The sequence below is a fragment of the Taeniopygia guttata genome, chromosome Z (genome assembly GCF_048771995.1).
Source record: "Taeniopygia guttata chromosome Z, bTaeGut7.mat, whole genome shotgun sequence".
Lineage (NCBI taxonomy): Eukaryota > Metazoa > Chordata > Aves > Passeriformes > Estrildidae > Taeniopygia > Taeniopygia guttata.
In genome coordinates, this window is record NC_133063.1 from 37,444,867 (window position 1) to 37,458,532 (window position 13,666).

Here is a 13,666-nt window from a genome sequence, read left to right on the forward strand (position 1 = left end):
AATATTACTCTTCATTTTGCAGGAAAGAGAGACAGCCTGGGACCTGAGATGTTAGGAAAAGAAGGTTAGGGGGAGATTACGGAGTGGCTTTTGGCTGGACTTTTCCTGTTAGCCATAGACTGAACCAATTTCTCCTCCAAGAGAGAGACTGCATTTCAGGGGAATGCATGGCAAGCCAAAAGACCTGCTCCAGCAACTACCAGTACAAGAATAGAGTGAACAGAGAAAAGCTGGGGAGGGTGTGATGATGCCCACTGTCTTCAGAGAAGAAGAAGATCTCTGTTCTTGGACCCTCAGCCCCAGGGGAGAATGGGGGGGACTCTGGTCCTAAAATGAATCACTAGACTGTTGTTCCTGTTGGTCCTTGGCAAAGCATCCTTAAAGGAGCCCTATGAGCAGTCTGTCCATGCATGCTGGTGAAAGCACTGTGACATGGAAAGGAGAGTGTCAGACTGGCAGATTTTCTCCGGGCGGTGCCATGTGTGACATGGAAACACAAGAAGTGGCAATTGCATTTCCTGGGGGGAAATGGTGCAAGGGAGACTCTTCTCTCCCCTGATGGACTTAGTATTGACTATATTGAAGGGTGATAACTGGATTAAGGGTCCAAGTTGTGTCTTACTATTGGAGTTGGGTGGGAGGAGGAGGAATATTTTGGAAGGTTTTCATTTTGGATTTAGTGTGTGGGGTTTTTATCCTTTTCTTCTCTCTATCATAGTAGTAGTAGTTTAATAAAGTTGGGGTTTTTTTCTGTGTTATTAAGCTTGGGCCTTCTCTGTTCTGTTCTGGATCACATCTCACAGCACTTATTTGGGAAGGTGCATTTTCATGGGGGCGCTGGCATTGCGCCAGTGTCAAACCATGACAGCAAGATACAAGCAGCTGGGCATTGGTGATGTCTTAGAATAGAAGAGATGCTGAGAACAGACAAACATAACAAGTGGCAGAAAAAAAAAAAAATCTTGAGTATTATTTCCTTCCCTAGAGAGTGAAAACCAGTTGCAGAAACTAACTGAAAATTTATATATATAACCTGCTAATATCTAATGTAATACTTTTTTTCATGCTCAACTATAATTATGCCAAGCAAAAGATGAAAAGGGTCATAATAAGAGAGCTTGGAGTGTGGGTAATCTGTCTTAGGGTTCACCCTGCAGAGTGAGACAACTACAATTAGAGATGTATTTAAATCTGCGCAATGACTGGAGATAATTGTCCAGCTAGCTACAAAGACCATACATGAACAGAAAAGCAGGTATTAAATAGCAGTCTATGAACCCTTTTCAAAACATGGTAACAGGACAAATATTTGCCCATTGATATTCACCCTGCAATGTTGTCTGCTAAAATAGACTAGGGTCATTACCAAACTACTATTTTTCTGAAAATTGTGGGGAAAAAAATTAGTGTATATCACCTTTGTGGGCCTTTCAACTTCTGGAGAGAATTTATAGTGTATTACATTCTCAAACCATATTAAAATAAGTATGAATGAACTACAAGGACAGTCTCAAAAATTATTAATGTCCCCTACTTGCTTCAAACACTTGAAAAAGATTACATAAAATAGAGCACTGTATCCATATACATCAGTATCTGAGAGCGTGAGTAGATAATCTATTACCAGGCAAAACCTTCATACAACCACCTTGAGGCTGCTGTCCTTGCCACTACCTTCACATCCTGTAATACCATGAGTGCAAAAATAAATATTGACATTGCCTGTACCATTTCTGTTCGTTTTCATGACCTTCTGTATCAAGACTGAATGCTTAGATAATTCTTTCTACTTGTGCTAAAACTTACTTCTCTAAATTTCTTTTCACTGTACTTGAACTGCAATTTATTATAGCAAATAAAGTATCTTCCCCACTCAAATCTCTATTTTTTTGTGATACACCCCTCACCCCTCATTTCTAATATAAGTAACTTCCAAGCCATATATCCATAACAAGCAGAAGTGTAATCTACACATTAGCCCTATGATGTAAATATACATATAAGCAAATGCATACACACACATAATATGTATATAGAATAGACTTTAGATACATACATAAATATATCTATATCATCTATATCATATGTATCTATATCTATATCTAGCTATATCTGTTCTATTTTGGCCCAATTTAAAATGGCATAAAATAGCTCCACCATATGTCATAGGAGAGATCTGAAGTATGAATGATTTGAGACAACCAAGCATCTTTTGCAGTTTTTTTTTTTTTAATTTCATAAATTCCATGTAAGTCATTACACCTTCCTCCACTGGAAAAATCTTTCTCACAGTGATTCAGTTTTTAGCACTGGAATCTGGAAATTTTTTTCAGTTCTGCCACTGCCACTCACACCTGACCTTTGATACATTATGCCACAATTTTTTTTGTGATTCAGTTCACTGATCTGCAAAATGATATATCAATATTTCTGTCTCAGCAAATTCATACTCTTGCATAATGAGACAGCCATAGATGAAAAGCAATATCTAGGAATATCCTTGGTAACCAGTTGCAAAAGCAAATGTAATTACAGGATTAGGTTTGCTAATCACATAAGTATTAACTCTGGAAAAGCCGAAAAGCAATAAAATGATATAATAATAGACTATGGAAATGCACTTTTGATAGGACGTGCATCACATACCATATACTTAATTTCTCCTAAAAGTGGAACAGGAGAAAAAGCAGATTTTGCAGCAACTTTGTTAAGGAATGAAGATATAGATCATAACACCAAGAAAGAAGATTTTTTAATTAATATAATACAATCTATACATTTAAAAGTACATTTTATCAAATAAAATGCAATTAGCATTGCATAAATACCCACATAAAAATACACATTACTAAAAGGAAAATAATTTCAGAGTTGAAATCTTGTTTTGGCATTTCAATATTTCTGGTCTTTTTGCTTTAGTTTTTTACTTTTTTTTTTTTTTTTTTTTTTTGGAGAGATTTTCCAAGATGCTTTTATCTCAAGTTTACCTCTTGGAAGCAAAAAATTTCCACATTTTCTCTGAAAGACTTTATTCATAAGTCTGTAAGCGCTAAAAGTTAGTTTTTAATTTTTAGTCATCCATTTGAAATGAATATCTAATGTATATAAATTCTGCACATAGTAACAATATTTAACTTGGGGAATTTTTTCCACTACACTCAACATTCAGAGTTCAAAAAGTTAGTATAATTTGTTAATTAATGCTCTGTTGCTGGACAGATGTAATTCTGTATAAAGGGTTGTTCCTAAATCATAAAAGGATAGATTCATCACTCTGCAATTTTATCATTTTCACTTTCATGTCTCTTTAAGTAAATGGTACATTTGGAGTTATTAAATATATTTATAAAGATTTAACTCCACAGCAAATATCACAGGAAGACATTGTTTCGATAACTTGAAATAATCAGATAAATCATTATTTTATTATTATTTTGTGCTGGACTGTCCAATTTTTTTTTTCTTTACTATTTCCATGATCTGATATCTAGTCTCTGAACCCATTACTCTTTTTACCTTTAAAAGTCAAGATTCTTGACTTTTAAAAACTAGTTCCAAGACTAGTTTAATTGCTCAAGAAATTAAAACTGTCAGGTGACCTTTATTTTATAACTGATATGATATTTAAATTAACTAATTTTCATCTTAGACTCTTATTGTCCAGTTGAGTTTTCACTAGACAGGCAAACTATTTTGCATCTGGTCTGTCATAGATTTTTTTTCACAAAGATTGATATTAGAGAATAGTAGTAGAATGTCTATTTCATATTGCCTCCACCAGTTTTTTTTTTGGATTACTAATCTCAGACATCAGTTCTCTCCTGTGTACTTTGAAATGAGCCTGAACATAGCACAGTAGTATATCCCTCGCTATGTTCTCTTGCTGTGTTCTGGTACTCCTATCCACAATTTCTTCCGATTTGGATTTGACCGACTACTGTGTCATTCTCAAGTCATATTCGCTATTGACTCGCTTTATATCTTTACTTGGATACAGTACTCCCTCTGTAGATTTGTTAGCCAAATTTCCTACTCGTATTTGTAATGAACCTTCCTGGAAAGAGACTTCTGTAAAGGCTAAAAAAACCCTATCTGTAAAGAGCCTTCCTGGTTCCCACGGCAGTACTAGGATGACAGCTGAGTACTGATATTGAAATGTTAATTTGCTAATTGCTCTGTTTGTTTTCTCTAACTACCTGAGATCACCTGCCCCCCCCATCCACACTGCCATTCTAGGACTAGAACCATGGGAGCATGTTTCGGGGGATAAGGACACCCCCTAATTAGAGAACTAAACACAGTAGAGGGGGCTAGATAGTTGCCCTGGCTGAGGAAGAGGGAAACACATTCCCTGATCAATGTTTGACCTGTCACCATAACCTGCAGAAGACTAGACTGGAGTGGGCTGTGGGAAGCAGGAATGAAGAGGCAGATTTTCCTGGTATTACCGCAAGGAAAGGAGAGGGGACAGCTGCTGCTCGGGACTTCAGGGACAAATTCTGCACGCCTGCTCCCCCTTTGGCTACCTGGAAAAAGCTACAACAGCGGGGGCGAGCTCTGTATGGAGCCTCCTGCCCAGCTGATCTTTTCAATAAAGAGCTGAACATTAATAAAGTCATTAGCCCTGTTCATTTCATTATTCTTCTACAGTAAAAGGAAGTACAGTGATATCACTTTCCAAAAGAGGTATACTATAAGCACATGAAATATCATCTTTACACATCCTGGTGGGTTCAATGTTCTGGTCTATGTACATAAACACTTCTAGTTCCCAGAAAAGGATATGTTTGCTCAAATGAGTATTTCCAATTTATTTCAGAAGCTAGTATAGATTGAAAGCAAACTTCATTAGAAGATAAATAAAAATGCTATTGGAAAATCACATTTATTTCAGGACTTTTATAGAAAAATCTACTTTGCCACATGTATGTGTAAGTTAAACAAGTATACGACATTATTCTTCAATATCCAGGAAATGAAAATACTTGCACTAACCAAGGGACCTGGACTAGCATATTCTTAGGTCAGGTAAACTTCTTAAGTGCAAGGTTTTGTGATTATCAGACTATAATTTCCCACAAGTTACATTTTTTCTTTGACATTGATTATATCTTTAGCCTTCCTTCCTCCATAAGAAAATAATTTTCTTATAGAGGAAGGAAGGCTAAAGATAAAGATATTAAAAAGAATGAAATTATATGTCATAACCTCCTTTACAAAAAATACAAACATTTACAAGCTGAAGATATTCTTAAAGCTACAAATAAAACAATCTTACTAGCTTTTAAAATTATTATTGAGGAAAATTAACAAAATCAGTTTATATCCCAGGAAAATCCCAATAATTCTCACAGGAACTAACACAATCAGAAAATTTTGAAGAAATTTTAAAGCAATGTTTTTTTTACTGCCTAATAGTGCATGTAGATTCTTACCTAGTGCATGCAGCTTCTTACCTCAATGGCTACATCTGGTATTATCCTGTACAAATCCAAAAGGTCATGCTACATAAACCATCAGTGCTGAAAGCACTAAAGATTTAAATTCAGAGTTTGCCAAATGTCTTTGATAAAGGGAAGCACAAAGAATTTGTGATTAAAGAATGAAAAACTGAAATTAAATGGAATAAAATAAAATAGCAATTTTCTTCAGTGTCATATTCTAGGTGGTTTTGTCTTTTCTAATAACAAGGGATTTACAATATGTGGTATGTAGATGTCAATAATACCTGCAGATATATTTGGGTACTCAAAGGCATACTATGCAATAAAATCAACACTGTGTTACTAAGGTTGTAATCGTGATGATAAGTAATGTAATTTACTCATTTTTCTAGCGGAAATCCTCATATCAAAATGTTTACCTTGAGAGTCCTAAGTAGATTGTGTCATAAAATTATGGAGCCATGCTTAAGCCAAAATCATCTCAGGAATAATTCAACATGACAAGCTATATATTACAACTGACAAATATAAATTTATCACTTGATGTTCTACATATCATATTATTGAGATATGATGGCATTCCGTGATTTCCAGTCTTCAAAGAAACAAGAAAAGGTTTTAAAAAATTGATACAATTATCATTGTTGATCGAAAAGTAGTAGTTTCCCAGTAATTCAGGAGATAGAGTCCTGTATTGTATGGGAAGCCATTCTGATCTTAACAGTTATCAATTTCCATTACTCTACTTGTGAATCTCTCATATTAGAAGAAAGGAAAATAAATATTTAAATATGTGAAAAGAAAGGATAGAGAGAGAAAAGAAAAGAAAGAAAGAAGGAAAAAGAAAGAAAGAAAGAAAGAAAGAAAGAAAGAAAGAAAGAAAGAAAGAAAGAAAGAAAGAAAGAAAGAAAGAAAGAAAGAAAGAAAGAAAGAAAAAGAAAGAAAGAAAGAAAGAAAGAAAGAAAGAAAGAAAGAAAGAAAGAAAGAAAGAAAGAAAGAAAGAAAGAAAAAGAAAGAAAGAAAGAAAGAAAGAAAGAAAGAAAGAAAGAAAGAAAGAAAGAAAGAAAGAAAGAAAGAAAGAAAGAGTTGCCCTGATTCTTAAGATTTTCTAAAGCCTTCTGAGTTTACATTCTTGTAGAAAACTTTGTCACACAACTTTCTGTAAACAACCTATTATTTTGCATTCCTTCATAGAGGTGGAGAAATTTGATGTACTAGTAGTTTTTCCAGTGTCATTGGAGAGGTGGCACGTTCACCCTCCAATCCACTGTCACCTTTGGAAAAGCAGAAATGCTGGAGTCAGAAAATAAACTTCCTCTTTTTCACCTTTGCAATAGCAGCGGCTAACGTCGTGTTTTCATGCGTCCTTTAGTGACAAGAAGAGAAGAAAGAGAAAGATAGAAAGAGAAAGAGAAAGAGAAAGAGAAAGAGAAAGAGAAAGAGAAAGAGAGAGAGAGAGAGAGAAAGAGAAAGAGAAAGAGAAAGAGAAAGAGAAAGAGAAAGAGAAAGAGAAAGAGAAAGAGAAAGAGAAAGAGAAAGAGAAAGAGAAAGAGAAAGAGAAAGAGAAAGAGAAAGAGAAAGAGAAAGAGAAAGAGAAAGAGAAAGAGAAAGAGAAAGAGAAAGAGAAAGAGAAAGAGAAAGAGAAAGAGAAAGAGAAAGAGAAAGAGAAAGAGAAAGAGAAAGAGAAAGAGAAAGAGAAAGAGAAAGAAAGAGAAAGAGAAAGAGCCCCTCCCAAACAAAAACTAGCAAGCAAGATTTTACCTTTGCAGATGACCTATGCAGTTTTAAGGGAGTTTTCCATCTCGAATTCTACTGCTGATGTAATGTCCCTACTGTAAAGAGAATTTGCTGAATATACAGTTGCCACTGAAAACATGTTCAATTTGAAAATTAGACCTCTCCCAGATGTGCTGCATTCGCAATACAATTCTTATATTGTTTTTGTGTTTTCTTTCTGGAGACTTTAATAAAGTGCATTCCACTACCCCTCTGCACTAAGGTTCCTTTTAAACTATATTGTAACATCTGTTGTTTCTAAGACATTCAGAAGATTGCTGATTGTAAAACACAGGTGGATATTTAGCCTTTGGTAACATGTAAAAAAGTTTTGGAGAAATTTCAGCTATATTTATCATTTACACTAATTCCACTGCATACACACAATGATATTTGAAACTGTTCCAATGGAAAATACTGGTGAAAGAAGTATTACAAAGCTAGAGTTGTAGTCTACACTTTACAATACATAACCATTCCAATTTGGAAGCCAAGCGTCAAAAATGACAGACTTGATCCTACAGCGTTAAAAATATCTCATTCTGATACAACATATTTGGTGAGAAAAAAGAGACCCATGTGCATAAACTCAATGGGACTACTAAATTTCTTTCTTGGAAGAAAAAGCAATTAAAATAATAATAAAAAAAGGATCTTCCACTATTTTTGCCAAAAATATCATTAAAAGCAACTTAAATCATAGGTACGTAGTTATCATCTGGTGACGTTTTCTATACAAAAGAGTGCATATCTCTCCAGTTTTCAAGGGAAAATCATTAGAAGCCATAATTATTCAGACAAGGGGAAAAACAACTAATTGATGACAAAAAACTCTTTAATATTGCTAAATCAGAATTTATACATTATAAGGTTATGGTTAGTATGATCTTCCAGTGTAATTTTTAGAATAGTCTATAAAATGGAATTTATCATAAGTCACCTACTGAGTTTTAGATATGGATGAAAAAGTGGTGAGTCTGAGGTTGCCTGCATCTGCCTATGTTGATGCTCTTGTATATCTTGTATATATTTCTCAAATGCCTGACTGATTCCTGTTTCCTTTTACTTTCATTCCACATAATCAGCACCTGGATACAAGTCACAGGATCATAAAGACAAAGACCAGACTCAGGGACTTCAAAAGATTAAAGTGGTCCAGTCCTCATGGGAAAGGCAGCCTGAGTGAGATTGTCTAGCAACATTTCAAATCACATCTTGAAAGTCCAGTGCAACTAAGCAGTGTAACTTCAGGGTTTGCCTAAATCTTGTCTTCTCTAGTTCATAACAGTGGCACTTCAACAGTGTCACAGCACATGGACTCAGCAGCACAAGAATTAATTGTTCAGTGACTAGATCATATAAAGTTTTCTGATGCAGAAATGCTTTATGTTCTTGTCACAACCAAGGTATAGATATCATGCCCAGTACTTTCCTCAAAAGTAGAGGGTGATTCCTTGATGTGCCTATATAAATATGGTGAATTTAACTTAATCACAGGAAATATTAATTAGGTACTGAAAGAGAAAATAGCAACTTGGTGGTTAGCTGTAGCTTTCAGATTTCCAGTTGAGTAGGAATCACTCTTTCTTCTTAATTTTGTATTTTCTACTGGATCAAAGTAATGGGGAGAAGTAACCACCCCTACCACTTATTTCTAGAAAAAAGAGGCCTGATATGGTCAGGTCTGGTGTAGTAAGCAAGAAGATGTTCAGGAACCTGAATTCCTTTTGGTAGAGAAATATTAAGCAACTGGAAAAAGAACCAGGCTGATACAAAAGAAGACACTACTCATACATTTATGCAAAGTTCAGTGCCAGAGATCTCCTGATTAAGCTATAGATAAGATAGATGATCAAATTTTTTACTAATCTGAGATCTATAAGCAATTTTAAAAAGTTACATTTGCATTTATAAATAAATCAATACATATTCACATTATTTACAAAGGGACATTTAATGAAGTAGCTACCCTCAGTATAAGCTTACTACAGAAATATACACCCTTAGCAACCAAGAGGATTATCTGTATAATGAAACAACACAATTCATTACACATTTTACTGAAGCATATCATTAATAAAATACCACTGCACCAGCCCTTCTGGGAACTCAAATTTGACAGCAGTAGTTAATTGCCTTCAGAAGGAACACAAGTAGCTTAGAGAGGCTGCAGAATCATTTCCTCCACATACATTGGGTTGCAGCAGAGTAGGACAGAAAGAAATACAGGCATTGATTCCCTATTTTTCACAGACAACCTTGCCAGCTACTTTTCAACAAAGATATTATCATGGGTTTCTTATCCTTCTATATTTATGACATAAACATAATTCAGAGGTAACCACAACAACCATTACTTATCATGCTGAACATCTGCCATTAAGATGCATATGGATGGGGAAGGATAAAATCCTCATAATCAAATCTAAAGTGAGGGAAAACTTAATGCTCTTTTAATTGATAAACAAAGTAATAAAAAATAAGTATGTACTTTAACAGAGACTGCAATACACAATGAAAACATTTTTTTCACATCATATATAACCCATTTACAGAATGTAAAGAAAGCCCCCCATTTAAGGTGACTTAAAACTGATATTATTTCTAAAATCAGCACAAGCATGAGACAGTTATTAGGCTTTGGGAGAAATCAGTTGAGATGTGTCAGAGTCAACTGACCTAATAGCATCTTATGGGGCATAAAACTCTTCTAATGCAGACTCATTTCCAGAAACTTGAGAGAGCAGAATTTGTTCCAGTTTAACATTCAATAATTAACTTTCAAAATACTGTACCTAAGAAGAGTATCTAGGGTTTATAAAAATAATTGCTCACTTACCAAAAAAAAAAAAACAAAAACCTCCCCCCACCCAAAAAAAAAAAAAAAAAAAAAAAAGCCTTGAAAGAGGTGTCCCATTTAAGTACATAACTGGTCCTGAGAAAAATCTTGCTCTAATTGCTTCCATGTGCTACTGTCTAAGAAATAGCTAATTATCTCTTTACCAAGAGTAACCTGGAATTGCTTTGCTCTCACATGGTGCTACCAGACCTTCATTCTGGAAACCACAGTGCTCTTGTGCTGATGGAAATCTACTAAGGGCAACCCTGACCAGCTTCTGTGGTAGGTGACTTGACAGAGTGTTTTCTGGGGACTTGACAGAGTCAAGGGGACAAAAGTGGATGTTGTACACTTTGACTTTAACAAAGCCCTTGGCATGATCACATCACTCCTTGTAGCCAAGGGAATTTCTAGGCTGAGTACAGACAAGAAACAGTCAGAAAAAAATGCTCTGGAAAAAGGTGGTTAAAGGGTGGGAGTCAGTGTTGCAATGTTCAAATAGTGGATGGTTAAGGGTGACATTGCTATGAGACTGATACTGAGTCCAAAGCATTTTAGTGCCTTCATTTCCTGTTTGATGGACATCAAGGCAGTGTCAAGAGTGATTGGGGCACAGAATATTGAGAGGAGTACCATGTGCTGAAGAGTAGAACTGTTATTTATTGGAATTCAGTCAGGCTGAAGAAATGAGCTGCAGTTCATAGGGATGAACTACTTACGGAGTTTCACAAAGTCCTGAAAAGTACTTACCCCTAAGCAGGACAGACTAGGGCTCACTGAGCAGAAACAGCTCTGCAGAAAAGGTACTGAGAAGCAGCAAGTTCCTGGGAAGTAGCCATCCCTTCCCAAGAAGAAGTGCACCTGGGCAGCAAAGCATCCCCTGAATCTTAAGATGCACTTGCACAGCCACAGCAGCAGGGTCAGGCACTGATGTTGCTCTGTTTTTCAGCATCAGTGAGATTACCTGAACAGTGCAGGGTCCTGGATTTGGCACAAGACAGATACTGACATACAAGAGTGATTTCAGTGGAGTTCACCATGATGGTCAAGGCTGGAGCATGTGGATGAGATAGGGGTTTATTCAACCTTAGTGAAGTGAGATTCTTCTGTTGCTGAGGAATGAGGAAGAATAAAGAAGATAAAGCTAAAGAAGATAAAGTTTCTTCTCATTATGTGAGTAAACAAGCAGCACAGCCTGGAGCAGGGGAAATTCAAGTTCAATATAAAGAAAATTTATTTGACATTTATAAGTGTTGCAAAAGAGTGGAACAAAATATCTGTGGAGTTTGTGGCATCCCTTTCCTTGAAGATGCTGAAACCTAAAAGAAGACCTAAGCAACACAGTCAAGCCAATATAGATGTAATACTCTTGCAATCCTACACACCATTCAGTTTTGTGTGATGTTCTTTAGTATATTTATCAGCTGTTATAGATGCCCTTTGCATGACTCATGCCAGTCCAAGTTTGTGGTCCTTGTCAGAGTATTGTGGCTTTACACTGTGGTGCATTAAGGGTAGGACAGTCATGAAAAAATAAGTTGAAAATTATGAGCTTTCTACTTTTTTCTTTATTTGGTACTTCAATAGCAATTAATAAAACACTTTGAAAAAATTCTAGCTCCTAAGTTACTTTTCTGAAACACAAAATGGCTTGGATATTTCATGCTTGTATACCAGGCATAGTACACAATTCACTTCATAAAACCCATTTGGTAGAATCATTGTGTTCTACTGACTGTCTTCTCAAAGGAAAAAAATAATCAAAACAAAAGCTAAAGACAAGGGGCTGTTACAAGGTCCTTGCAAAGATGAGTTTGACCTATGACTATTTCAGCAGTAAATGCTCTAGTTTCTACTTCAGCAGGTGTAATTGGAAGATGTCATTATCAAATGTCCTTCGCCAATGCACTTGCTGTGACAGAGAAAAAAAGTCCAGGTGTATATCCTATCTTCTCACAGCTAACAGTGCACAGCAGTGCAGAAATTTTCTTTTTGCCTCAGCAGAATATGTCATTTGATGGAAGGAAGGAGGAAAGGAGTCCGTTTTGAGAAAGCTTCTGGTCAAATGCAACTTCTCATTACAGTAGTTCCAAAGCAGCAAACCCCTTGGTATCAGAGCAACCTCAAGTAAAGCAAATTGACATAATCACCAGTACAGCAATATCTCAACTAAATCCTTCATATCATGGTTTCATTATAACACCGTGTAGCATCTGTGATGAGTTCCTGGTTACATTTCTCTTCTAAAGGTTTCAGCAAAGATAGGTTATATTTTCAGTAAGGACCACACAGTTTCATTACTAAATATGTGTTTCTAGAAAAAAAGGAGATGGAAAAATGACCAGCAGAATGCATTAGGAAAAGAAGTTCCACAATTTGCTTGTGCTGCATCTGTTATATCTTGAAGATTCTGTAGAGCAGGAAAAGGTACTCCCTTACTGATAAGAACAAATACATACCCAGAGTCCTTTGTTCTTCTGTTCATATTCCACACAAGCCAAATGACAGATTGTACATTATATCTGTTGAGCAAAAGCATTCTGCTCACAATTTGGCATTGCACAAATAAGTTTAACCTTTCCCTCCTCTCTCTCACCACTGTATCACCCTCCCACTTTTTCTCACTTAGTCTCTTAGACATCTGAGAAGGCTTTCATTAACATTTTTAATGGTCTCGTGAGAGGGAATGATATTCAACCATCTATCAAAACTTTCTTGCAGCCTTATTGAGAAAAAATCCAGCAGTGATATACAAAGAGATCTTGTGAGCTAATTTGGTTTTTTTGGAATTAACACTCTAAGATACAAGAGAAAGCCCTGCTTCTGGAATTACTTCACTGAAGTGAAGTACAGTGAATGAGATCAAAGAATGCACACTCACAGAACCACACTGGCCTGATGTCTAAGAGTAGCCATTGCTACAGAGTTCAGCACAGGATATTTGCTTTTTTGGCAAGAGTTTTGCAATTTGATCTGCTCTCTGTGCCACTATTTTCACATCCCAGATGTTTTTAAGCCTTCATCAATTGATAATTGCAGTGGTAAATCCCAAGATTAGACTTCTTTACATGCTCAGCAGTGCAAACTTTTATTTAAAACAACTATCTAGTGGAAAAAAAGAAGTCTACTCCTCCTGGGAAAAATTCAAACCAAGAATGTATTAGTTTATTTCATAAAATTATATAACAAAGACATCAACAAAATTCTCTGTCTTTTTCTCTCTTCTTTCATTTGAGAGCCAAGTTCCTTCCTGATTCCTGTGGTCCGATAATGAAAGGGTGTCTACAAAAATTTTCTCTGAGTTGTATGTTAAAATGAATAATGTATGTTAAAAACCTTATTATAACATGAAAACAAGAAAAAAAACCCCACAGAAGTCATAAAATTTACTCTGGAAAGTGACAAAAGCTAACCTTTCTTCTCAAAACTATACAATATTCTTTTAGAAAATCTTGTAAATACAAGCTACAGGGTATTTTTAGTTTTGTTCATCCTAATTGGGAAAGAAAGAAAAAAAAGAACAACAAAGAAAAATAACAAAAAAAATCCACAAAAACCATCATCCAGAGCTTCGCTGGGTGCAAGCATTGTGTTTCTATGACTTCAG

General features: G+C 35.6%; 1 protein-coding gene across 21 annotated transcripts in view; it reads right to left on the reverse strand.

Moving 5' to 3' along the window:
• The window catches only part of LINGO2 (leucine rich repeat and Ig domain containing 2), a 485,467-nt gene that overhangs the window by 191,469 nt on the left and 280,332 nt on the right, over positions 1-13,666 (reverse strand). The window contains exon 3 of one of the 21 annotated variants that reach the window (XR_012052795.1): positions 10,824-12,581. The exons of the other annotated variants lie outside the window; for them this stretch is intronic. The gene's annotated coding sequence lies outside the window, so the exon portion shown is untranslated. Of the gene's footprint in view, positions 1-10,823; positions 12,582-13,666 lie in introns of those variants that run through there. 21 annotated transcript variants of the gene reach the window in all.